General features: G+C 37.4%; 1 long non-coding RNA gene across 1 annotated transcript; it reads left to right on the plus strand.

Annotated features, from left to right (window-relative positions):
* The first annotated feature begins 4459 nt into the window (after nucleotides 1-4459).
* LOC141429777 (uncharacterized) lies at nucleotides 4460-5985 on the plus strand. The gene is made up of 2 exons (XR_012451572.1): nucleotides 4460-4821; nucleotides 4907-5985. It is a non-coding gene; the product is annotated as an uncharacterized lncRNA (long non-coding RNA).
* Nucleotides 5986-12589: the final 6604 nt, after the last annotated feature.

The raw sequence follows: 12589 nt of genomic DNA on the forward strand, positions 1-12589 counted from the left end.
TTCAAATAGCAGGAGACGCATTCACATTTATCCGTCAAATAAAAAATAATCAATGTGTGGCGAAACAGCACCTTAGTATCATAATAAAACTAACAGGCTAATCGAAAAAGTACAGTAAAATTTAAATAATAACAATAATTCAAAGTTATCGTATCGAACTAATCAGTTCCATACAATATTCTTATTTTAATGTGGCCGCATTCGTAACTTTGTCTTTTATCAACCACTGTGATTAAAAAAAAATGAAAAACATACATACATACATTAAAATTTAACCCACTTCCTGTGTAATTCGACACGGAGATTGGTATTAGGTTTAAATTTGTAAAATTATTTACAAAATGTATCTAATAACATTCTTTCAAACTAGCTGCGGGACCTTTTCCCATAAAAAGTCATAGTAATTATAGTATTGCTTGACAAAGAAATTTATTGCGAAAGTTAGAGTTTTTAAGTGAGAGCATGGATGGTTTATAATTCAAATGGTTTGTTAGTAGGTAGGTACCTAACGTAATGTCTTACTAAGACATAATAGTCATGTCTAGAAACTTCAATTTGAGGATATAATCATTTTGGTTTTCATTAACTCTATTTTACGGCTGCTTTTATGGCGTTAACGTTTTTATGACATTTTCGGTGTAACTGCATAAACAGTAACTTTTAATGTGTAGCCGTCACATAAAGTATAAAATGAAGTATTCGCATCCTCTTATTTGAATAAAAATAATTGAAAATGTTTAGCAAAGCAGCAAAGCTTTAAATTTTACACAATGGTTGTTTGTCATAGCCAATTTGAATGAAAGAAGATTGTCTCATTCCATAATTAATCAAAATTAACAAGCATGACGCACTTTAAAAAAATCTTTTGTCACCTACTTTCTCTTGGATCATTTCGCGACCAATTAGGTTAATGATAGATGTTCCTGCTTACTAAGCCGCAGTGATCTTGGCTTCGAGTCCGGTTCACTTAAGGAAATTAACTTTTAACTATCTCGGGTCTCAGTTACTTGTTGTAGACTCCACTTTAACAGCCGCAGGAAATTTTGGTTAGCTTTAATAATTAAACCCAGAAGGCCTTGACTGTGTTATAAAAGTACGAAAACAATTGGGTAAAAGTATTTGTAAGAATGCGACTAAACTGAAAGAAATCATGTCAAATGGAAAGAAACGGAATTTTTTAACAAAAAAAGTTTTAATTTAAAATTAGAAAATGAAGATTTTAATAATCGTTAACTGAGCCAGAATTCTCAGAAATGTTGTCAATTACCAATGTTGGTAAATAAAGCGTAATTATTGACGCGGAATTATAAAAAAAATCTTTCTATTTAAATAGTTAGAAATACTAAATATGTATTTCAATTAGAGTTACATTCACCACAAAAAACTCACTTTAGTGTTTTATGTTTCATAGTCCACAGTGCAACCCTAATTAAATAAATTTAACATAATTATTAAAATATTTTGCGCTTTATATTTTTTTCGAGTCGCGTTAATCATGTTGATAGGGAAATAACCACCAATTTCAATAAGGTATCGCGTGCATTGTTTTCGTTGCTTTTTTTTTAGTGAACAATAAAACTTTGAACAAATTTTGAAAACAACTCAATACATATTAATAACTTTACTTAAATGCAACACCCGGGTCCATCCATACCGGATTGGAGTCCTTTGTGTGGGCTGGTTTGTGGTGTTCTATTCTCGATATATCTTATACAGATAAACAAAAACTGGCCAAGAGCGTATCGGACACGCCCGAAACAGGGTTTCGCACCCATTACGAAAAAATTAAGTAATATTTTTCTAAGGATTTCGTATTTTATACTGAATCTTCCATAGTTTAGGTACATTTATACCTTAGGCTTCTATTTACTCTTAAACTACTAATAATTGTTAAGCAAACTAAACCGTTATAGTTTTCCTTGAAAGTTTGATAATACTTACTACCATCCTGAATTTTTTCAAAATTTTTTCACCCACCGGTTTAGATTTTAGGGGGGGGACGCTCGATTTGAATGAAAATTTGCACTTTAAAGTTGAATATTTCGCAAACAAATCAATGAATCGAAAAATCATCTTAGCAAACCCCTAATGATTTTAAAATACCTATACAACGATACCCCACACGGGTTGGATGAGAAATAAAAATCACCCCCACTTTACGTCTATGGGAGGTACCATAAAAAAATTGTTTTCATTTTTTATTGTACTTTTTTGTCGGCATAGTTTACATATATATCCGTGCAAAATTACAGCTTTCTAGCATTGATAGTCCCTGAGCAAAGTCACGGACGGACGGACAGACAGACAGACAGACATGGCGAAACTATAAGGGGTTCCGTTTTTGCCATTTTGGCTCCGGAACCCTAAAAAGTAAACAATTGATCAAAGAGTAAAATGATAATGTTATTCGAGGAAAAACGAAAAAGTTTGAGCAAGTACGAGTATAAAAATATATGCACGTGGAATCCCAGCGTTTGTCGCAAGTCCTTTTAAACGAGGAAGCACAAGGGATTTCATTGTCCAAAACAAACTGCGGAACGGATGTCCTGCAAACTTCCTGTTTAATTAAATGGGTGTTTGTGCAGACCGACAGACGTTTTCTACATTACTGAGTATTATTGAAACAAAAGAGGAACAGCTTTATATCGCTTTACTTCTTTATGTAGGTCCCGAAAAATACGACGAACATTTGGAATGGTTAGAGAAACCTTCCCGTTTACCGAATTGTTTGCGCCGACGATTTCTTTTCGGGCTTTCCAAATGTGTAAAACGATTCCAGTAAAGTGCGAGCTGAGTGAGATGTATCGGTTAGTTCATGACTTGATTTATAAAAACCTTTAAGACCCTAAAATTTATCTACAAAGAGATTGTTTCTCAGATCGTTCTGTTTTGATGTGTGGTATAGTAACCTGTATTTTGAAGGAGTATTAAATCATATTTACTCCGAGTTGGTTGTTTGGATTGCTCTCCAATCGTCAAAACCCTACATGGCGATCCTGCTTTCTTCTAAAAAGAAATTTGCGCATAACAAAACAAGAAGCAACCATAAAACCTAATATACCTAATCCAATTCTGAACAATGAGGCTACTTCAAGGAATGTAATTTAGAGGCACAATCGAACGAAATCCTTAGAGATGCAAACGCTACTGATCCCTCTTACATTCATTTTCGTGCCCGTCGATCACTTTATACGCAATGAACCTTTAAAACCCAGAGGAATTCTGAACAATGCTCGTGGCCAGTACACAGTGAAAAGTTGTGTCATGACCCCCGTCCAAATAGAGAGCTCGTCTTAAAATATTCAGGTTGGGCCGCTTTAGCGTGCACGCCTAGCAGTAATTTGTATTTGGGTTGGTCACAACACGCAATGATGGTCAAACACAAACGGTCCCTCTACACAGAAATATTTTAGACGACCTTTTTTAAATCTAGATAACTCTTTGTTATCTTGAAAGCGAGGTTTAAAACAACGCAATATTACAGGAGTTATTTCTCTCGGGGAACGCTATCACAAAATTTCGAGTAAAATGTATAGCCGTTATGTTAAATTTATTTTTCTGACGAATGGAAATTACACTCTCATCACATCAATATCTCTCTTCTCTCTTCTTCGTCGTATTCTTCATTTCTGAAGGTCATGCCGCCTTGATAAGCTTTTACGGAGACATTGACGAACTGCTTCCACACCCCTCTGTCTTCAATATCATGAATTCACAAAAATCTTGTAGGTATATTTCATTATTTACGTATCTAATTATATTAATCATAAAAACACGAAATTTAGTTTCACATTACTAAAATTCTGCCAAATTGTAGTTCACGACGTTCACGACATGCTAATTATTTAATTAAGCAGAAAAATTTTTCACTTGAATATTTGTGAAGTTATGTTGAAGCGCAGCATGAGCTGGGGCGTTTTCATTGTTGTATTAAAGGAGGGGATGACGAGATTCCGTGGCGTGTTAACAAATATGACTGAGTTTTAAGACCCCAATATGTATTCTCCTTAACTTTCAGAAACAAAGAGTGTTCGAGTGAATTATTATTAACCAGCTTAAGCTCGAGTCTTTGCTCTCATGGAAAACTAACAAGAGCGTGTTGGACATGCCCAAAATGGGTTCCGTAGCCATTACGAAAAAAATTAAGTATAATATTTTTCTAAGGATTTTATACGGAATCTTCCAAGTTTAGGTATATTTTATACCTTAGGCTGCTATTTACTCATTAACTACTAATAATTCTCAAGTAAACTTAGCCGTTATAGTTTCCTTAAAAGTTGATATACTTACTACATCCTGATTTTTGTCAAAATTTTTCTACCACCGCTTTAGATTTTAGAGGGGGGACGCTCGATTTTAATGAAAATGCACTTTAAAGTTGCATATTTCGCACAGCACATCACTGAATCGAAAAATCATCTTAGCAAACCCTGCAGCATAATCTGCTGCATGTAATCTAACCTTCTTTTTTGAAATTGAGTGTTAACCTATTTTTGCTTATACGTTTTGGTCGTTTAGTTGCGGTTCACTTCTTGATTTTTTTTAAAGGTTTGAATTGGTATCCTGGAAACGTGGAACAGAGGACGCGAAAATTTGGTTTGTCAAATGTGTTTTCCCGTGGATGATTTTTGGCAATAGTGCCTTGGATTAATATTTTGGTTTAATATTCCTGGGATTTCTTTTATGTGACAATTATAATGGTGTTCTAAAGTGTTAATTATTATAACCTGGCGAATTGATTGTTTCTCCAACTGCTGCGAGCTGGTGGCTCGTAGTCGCCTCCCTTTTATTAAAAGCCGGATCTGTTTTTGCCAGTTTCGGGTAAGTTTTTTCTGTTTTGTAGCGAATTTAGGTTTTGTTAGGGCTCATGGTTTGAATGAATTCTTAGTCTCTTTTATCTTTTCAGCTCCCACCTTACGGTGTGGACTTTTGTGGACATCGTACTGCGCTCCGCACACGATTGTGGGCATAATTTGTCATCGCTTCGGTGTCGGGATTGTTGCCTGCATCCAGTGACAGGGGAACCGCTCCACACCAACAACAAAGACCACGTGAAGATTGTCACAAACTTTTGGAGTTTCTTACTAAAAACTTTATTTTTTGGCTTATAACGGCGAACTATTTTAAAATTTCAGTAGTTTCACATTTTTTTTTAAAAGTATTCTATGTTTTTCTAACTTGTCGCTTCAGTTTTATATCGTAGTCTTAAGCAAACACGTTCGGAACTCTTTTCTACTGTTAGAATTTTATGCGCATAAGATCCTACTTGGTGTTACGCTCTAAAGTATCGCGAATTATTTAGTAATTTCGAAAACTACTTGCATAGTTTATTTGCCCATTCCATATATATTTTGTACTATATTTTTCAAAATTCTAAAAGCCCACGAAGGCCTCCATGATTTCGGTAATCTTTTGGCAAAACAATATGACGACCCGTTAATACTACTCTGTTATTTCATCGGCTGATTTTTTTACATTAAATCTTTATTAATCATATCTCAAAATTATACGTTTCATTTATAGTGCATTGCACATAAGTGTTGTGTTGTGGGGCTTGCCCGAGGTTCATTGAATTTTGGGTAAGCTTTGCTACAAAATTGGCGCCCGAATAAAAAGGTAAATTATTTTATCGTTAAATTTATAAATTGTTTGAATTTTATTTTCTTTATGTCGTAGGGGATGGCAGTCGCATTCGACTGCGCTTTCGCTTATTGATTCTGCTTATTTTACAGATTAATATTAAAAGGGTATGTTTTTACTCCCCCACCTGTGATAGTTTTAGTACTGCAAGTCCACCCTTGATCTTGGTTCGCTTTCACGCTCAACTAGGTACGTTCGAAGTTCTACGCTACACACGCAGTCCAATTGAATATACTCTGTATTGTAATCAAGTGATAAGAATACTGTATAATTGTTCACATTTATGCGTTTTATTCAGTCCTAAACTTTTTAATCCTGTATTGTTCATTTAGTAGGTTACAATTCCGCTTATTTAAAACTGTAGTTACGTAGTATTTTCTGTTTTATTTTACTATTTGGCGGTTGTATTAGTTACTGGATTTCTGCTGTTTGTTAATTATGGAAGGGGATAGTGCTGTTGAATCCATTCACGAAACACCTAATCTGGCTTCTCCAATCCTTCAACCGAGACGGCGCATTCTAAATCCTGAAGCTGGTGAACAATTCCACGACTCAATTATGGGGGAACCTACGCCACCACATTTCGTCACGCGTACTATGGTGAAGGAGGAGTCTTTGACGAAATGGGGAATAAAGTTCTCAGGTAATACTTGTGTTCGCGATTTTTTCTTTCGGATTGAAGAAGAATCTGAGGCTCGCGGTGCTCCTACCTCGTACATCGTGCGTCGCTTTCACGAATTACTTAGCGATACAGCTCTTAAATATTTCCGATCTATCAAGCATCCAGCTTTGAGTTATGAAAGCCTTAAGTCAGCCTTTTTGAAGACGTTCGACGTTGTTGACTTTGACTTCAAGGTGGAACGTGAATTACGTAGTTTGAAGCAGAGGGAAACCAGTCTATGCGAGACTTCATCATTGAGGCGAGAGATCTGAATTCAAAGCTTCTTTCACCAATTAGTGAAGACGGTCTTTTCCTTATCGTAAAGTATGGGATACATCCTCGCTATTTTCCTTGTTTGGCAACAAATTTGATAGATGATTTAGATTCTTTATTACAGATTGCCGGGAACTTTGAAACTTTCCAGCCTCAAGCTAGTTCTTCAAAACACGTTGCACCTGTGCAGATACAACAATCTCCTCCTTTGTGCTTGAAATGCAGTGATGCCGGACACCAGTATCGCGCGTGTCCAAAATATCCCGGACCCATTTGCTTCCGTTGCAAGCGTGAGGGAGTGATCACTCGTGACTGTGCTGCTTGTAATCCGTCTTCCCAAAAAAACTAATAACTGGTGTGCGGTCTAGCCCAACCGTATCACCCGTTGTTATTACTGATTCTGAAGATAACCGTTTGTTTGTCGAGATTTATATTGCAGGCGTGCGTGTTAAGGCATTGTTAGATTCTGGAGCTCAAACTTCTTTAGTTGATGTTTCGCTTTTGGCTGATTTAGGTATCACTTTTTGCACGAAGATTCGTCCGTCTGTGGTTTCAGCGGATAATTCTCCGATTGAGATACTGGGTGGCGCAGACCTTCCCATTCATTTTAATGGATCGATTGTGTTCCATTCATGTCTGGTTGGTAGGAATTTACCAACTTTATTCATTTTAGGGATCGAATTTTGGAATAAATTTGGTCTTACGTCCGTATTAAGTAGAGCTTTTGAACAGGAATTTTCTGGTGATTTGTTCATTCCGCGGCCGGTTACAGTCAGTCATTCCCAAACTGTTAACGAGGTTCGTTTCATTCAACCACGATGTACTTTGTCATCTGAACAAGAATCTCAACTGCAAACCGTGATCGATGAGTTCAAGGAGATATCTTCGGATGTTAAGGGATTAGGATGTACCACCTGGCTTTCTCATAAGATAGAAACAGTTGGATCACCGATTCGACAACGCGCTTATCCTACGTCACCTGTTAAACTCAAATTACTCAATGAAGAGATTGATAAAATGTTAGAGATGGGAGTTATTCGTCCGTCCCATTCGCCGTGGGCTAGTCCAGTGGTCATGGTAACCAAGAAGGATGGTTCCGTGAGATTTTGTGTAGACAGTAGGAAATTAAACGCTGTAACTGTACGTGACTCGTATCCCTTACCCCGCATTCAGGAAATTCTGGATAATTTACGCGGAGCGAAATATTTGACTTCCTTAGATTTTAGAAGTGCCTTTTGGCAGATTCCCTTGGCGGATCGTTCCAGTTGCGAAAAGACGGCTTTTATAGTTCCGCAACGCGGTTTATTCGAGTTCGTGCGCATGCCCTTTGGGCTGACCAACGCCGCATCCGAAATGCAAAGGCTGACTGATAAAATCGTTAATTTTGAATTTACTCCAGAATCTGAGGACTTCGTATTCGGCTATGTAGACGATCTGATCCTGGTTTCTCGTGACTTCCAGAGTCATCTCCGCTTGTTACGTAAAGTATTAGAAAGGCTTACTCAAGCTGGTCTCACAGTTAACTTGAAAAAGTGCGAATTTTGTAAACCAGAGCTCAGATATCTTGGTTATATAGTAAATGAGAATGGTCTACAAACCGACCCCAAGAAGCTAGAATCTATCAGGGATTATCCGACCCCAACTTCTGCCAAATCACTTCGTGCGTTTATAGGAATGTGCTCATATTATAGGCGCTTCGTCAATAATTTTTCATCGATAATTGCTCCTATGACTGCTCTTTTAGGGAAGAAAAAAGGTCGTGATATCATCGATTGGAATGAGGCTGCTTCTGCTGCGTTTATCAACCTCAAAAAGGCTCTGATGGATTCGCCCGTTATGGCATGTCCCGATTTCACTAAGCCTTTTATTCTTCAATGCGACGCTTCGTCAGTTGGTCTTGGCTCAGTACTAGCACAGTCGTTAGATGGCGTTGAACATCCAATTGCGTATTATTCACGTCTCTTCACAAAGTCTGAGCGCAATTATAGCACAACTGAGCGTGAACTTCTCGCTGTTTTAGAATCTATTAAACATTTCCGTGGATATCTCGATGGTATGAAATTTACCATTGTGACCGACCATATAGCGTTGAAGTGGTTACTTACCCTTGATAACCCCACTGGGCGACTAGCACGTTGGGCAACCCTTATATCTCAATATAACTTCGAAGTTCAACACAAACCGGGTACTTTGAATGTCGTTCCGGACGCTTTGTCTCGTCAGCACATTAATCTTATTTCATTTGATCAAGGGCCGGACTCTACTTCAGATCAATGGTATAGAAAAATTTATCGCGGTGTTTTAGAAACTCCTCAAATGTTTCAAGCTTACAGTATAAATGATGGTGTTCTTGTACGCAGGATGCCTGTCGATAATCCTTTAAGACCTAATCAGTGGCGTATTGTTTTGCCTACTGAGAAGACAGCAGATGCGATCAACGAGTTACATGATTCGTTCCCTAATATCCATCCCGGTGTGATGAAGACCTATCTCAAGGCTAGGGAATTATATTACTGGCCTAATATGTTTCGAGATATTTCATCAGTTATTTCTGGTTGTGCTGTTTGTAAAGCTTACAAGATTGCGAATACCCAGCCACGCGGTCAGATGTTATATCCAAGGCAAGTTTCCGCTCCTATGGATTTACTATCGATCGACCTTATCGGCCCACTCCCTGTTGCATTCTATGGCTATCGTTATATCCTTTCTATGGTCGATGTCTTTTCAAAGTTTGTTTGGTTAGTCCCCTTGAAAAGATTCGACGCTGCCTCAATTTCTTCGGCGTTAGAATCAGAGGTTTTCCTGCGTTACGGTAGGCCTGCTCACGTTTTATGCGATAACGCCAGTGTTTTTCAGAGTGTTGCTTTCAGGAGATTTTTGGCATCATACGGTATACCCGAACCTTGCTTCACACCATATTATAGTCCAAACGCAAGCGTTGTTGAACGTTACAATCAATCCGTGGTAGTGGCGTTAAGTATCTTGGTCGATAACGATCGCCGTTCTTGGGCTAGATGTCTTCCTAAGGTCGCCTTATATCTCAACTCTTGTATCAATTTAGCTACAGGGTATACGCCTAATTTCCTAATATACGGACGTGAAGTCGATATGGTTAACCCACGTTCAAACGTTCAGACTAGAGACTCAAGTTTAGTTGACAGTCGGGACGAACGTGCAACTAATCTAATGACTCTACGTGAGATTTACGCTAAAGTTGAAGACGCTCTCGTTTTAGGATTTCAGCGCAATGCCAGACGTTATAATTCGCGTAGGAATTCTATTAGATTAAATGTTGGCGATATTGTATGGCGGAGAAATTTCTCTCGTTCAAATCCAGATACCCATGGTGGTGGTAAATTCGCTCCACGATTTATATGTTGTCGTGTTTCAAACGTTATTTCCCACAGGTTTACGAATTATCGGATATGGACTCGCCCTGTATTGGGAGGTATCACATCAAGGATATCTTGAAATAATTCGAACTACCTCTGCGGTTTTCTAAATTGGCCTTTTCTAAATTCTAATTTGGCATTCTATCTGCCCTGTTGTTTTAGCGGGTTCAATTCGGTTAGTTTCTCCCTGATATACATTTTTTTTAGGTTATTATAATGTCGTTTTATTAAATTGTAACAGTGTTGGTGCATTTTGGGTACTATGATTCAGGTATATTATTCTTTCCTTAGATCTGTGAACACCCTTTGTACGTTTCAGTTTTTTTATTTATATCTACTTTATATCTTTATGTATGTTTGTGTGTTCATCAGTTCTGTCCAATATATGCAACTTACATTTTCTTTGATCTGGGCGTAAAAAAGGATACACCCAATTACGGCCCTGCGCTGTTCTACGCCGATGGGCTGGCGTAGTTCAATTGTTTTTGTGGTCGAAACAAATTAATGTATTTTTAAAATTTCGAACGTAGTTTCCGTGTTCCCCTATCGTTTTAGCAAGGTGTCTAAAGCCTAGGTGTTTGGATGTACATAGTAGTTTGTAAACTTATTCTATCGCTGTTTGACTTTTCGTCGAGTTTCAGTGAATCTAGACCTCGTTGTATTATAGTTTGTTATTTAATTATTGATTCTGTCTGATAATTATTGTCTGTGTTAGGTTTGTTGTCTTGTGAGTTAGCTTTTAGTGTTGTAAAAAAGTTTTTTAGCTGGGGTATAGTTGTGGGACAATCAACGGTTAGGCAGTGGGTCGTAAAGCTGCTCTAATCAGTGATTAGTTCTACACTGGTGTATAGTTTTTAGGTAGGTTTCTTTTAGGTTTAGTCTTGGTTTCTGTTGACACCAAATAGGATTAGTGGACTCTTTCGGGTTGTATATTAGCGGTTGCTATATTAGTGAATAAGTTAGTTTTTCGTTTGGCTAAGGTAGTCTCAGTGTTATCGTGGTTTCTGTTTGTCTTTCACATTAGGGTTGTCACCTAGTCGTTTTAAGTTTCGTCGTACTTGGTTTAGGGTTTACTTATCGTTTGTACGGTAGGGTAGTATTAGGGTTGTCGTCGTTCTTTTTGGTGTTTAGTTTTTATTTAATGCTTCAAATTTTAGCTTTAGGCGTTAATTTCGGTATGGTGGTTTTCGGTTAGAATTATTATACAGTCTGATTCTTTTGGTTGGTTTAAAGTTTTTTATTTTAGTAGGGGATAACTGCAGCATAAATCTGCTGCATGCAATCTAACCTTCTTTTTTGAAATTGAGTGTTAACCTATTTTTGCTTATACGTTTTGGTCGTTTAGTTGCGGTTCACTTCTTGATTTTTTTTAAAGGTTTGAATTGGTATCCTGGAAACGTGGAACAGAGGACGCGAAAATTTGGTTTGTCAAATGTGTTTCCCGTGGATGATTTTTGGCAATAGTGCCTTGGATTAATATTTTGGTTTAATATTCCTGGGATTTCTTTTATGTGACAATTATAATGGTGTTCTAAAGTGTTAATTATTATAACCTGGCGAATTGATTGTTTCTCCAACTGCTGCGAGCTGGTGGCTCGTAGTCGCCTCCCTTTTATTAAAAGCCGGATCTGTTTTTGCCAGTTTCGGGTAAGTTTTTTCTGTTTTGTAGCGAATTTAGGTTTTGTTAGGGCTCATGGTTTGAATGAATTCTTAGTCTCTTTTATCTTTTCAGCTCCCACCTTACGGTGTGGACTTTTGTGGACATCGTACTGCGCTCCGCACACGATTGTGGGCATAATTTGTCATCGCTTCGGTGTCGGGATTGTTGCCTGCATCCAGTGACAGGGGAACCGCTCCACACCAACAACAAAGACCACGTGAAGATTGTCACAAACTTTTGGAGTTTCTTACTAAAAACTTTATTTTTTGGCTTATAACGGCGAACTATTTTAAAATTTCAGTAGTTTCACATTTTTTTTAAAAGTATTCTATGTTTTTCTAACTTTTCGCTTCAGTTTTATATCGTAGTCTTAAGCAAACACGTTCGGAACTCTTTTCTACTGTTAATAGAATTTTATGCGCATAAGATCCTACTTGGTGTTACGCTCTAAAGTATCGCGAATTATTTAGTAATTTCGAAAACTACTTGCATAGTTTATTTGCCCATTCCATATATATTTTGTACTATATTTTTCAAAATTCTAAAAGCCCACGAAGGCCTCCATGATTTCGGTAATCTTTTGGCAAAACAATATGACAACCCGTTAATACTACTCTGTTATTTCATCGGCTGATTTTTTTTACATTAAATCTTTATTAATCATATCTCAAAATTATACGTTTCATTTATAGTGCATTGCACATAAGTGTTGTGTTGTGGGGCTTGCCCGAGGTTCATTGAATTTTGGGTAAGCTTTGCTACAACCCCTAATGGTTATAAAAGACTATCAACGATACCCCCACACTATAGGGGTTGGATGAGAAAAAACAAATTACCCCCATTACGTGTATGGGAGGTACCCTAAAAATTTTTGTTTTTAATTTTTAATTGTACTGTTTTGTCGGCATAGGTTTACCTATATATCCGTACAAAAATGACAGCTTTCTAGCGTTTGGTAGTCTC

This window comes from Choristoneura fumiferana, chromosome 7 (assembly GCF_025370935.1).
Source record: "Choristoneura fumiferana chromosome 7, NRCan_CFum_1, whole genome shotgun sequence".
Classification (NCBI taxonomy): Eukaryota; Metazoa; Arthropoda; class Insecta; order Lepidoptera; family Tortricidae; genus Choristoneura; species Choristoneura fumiferana.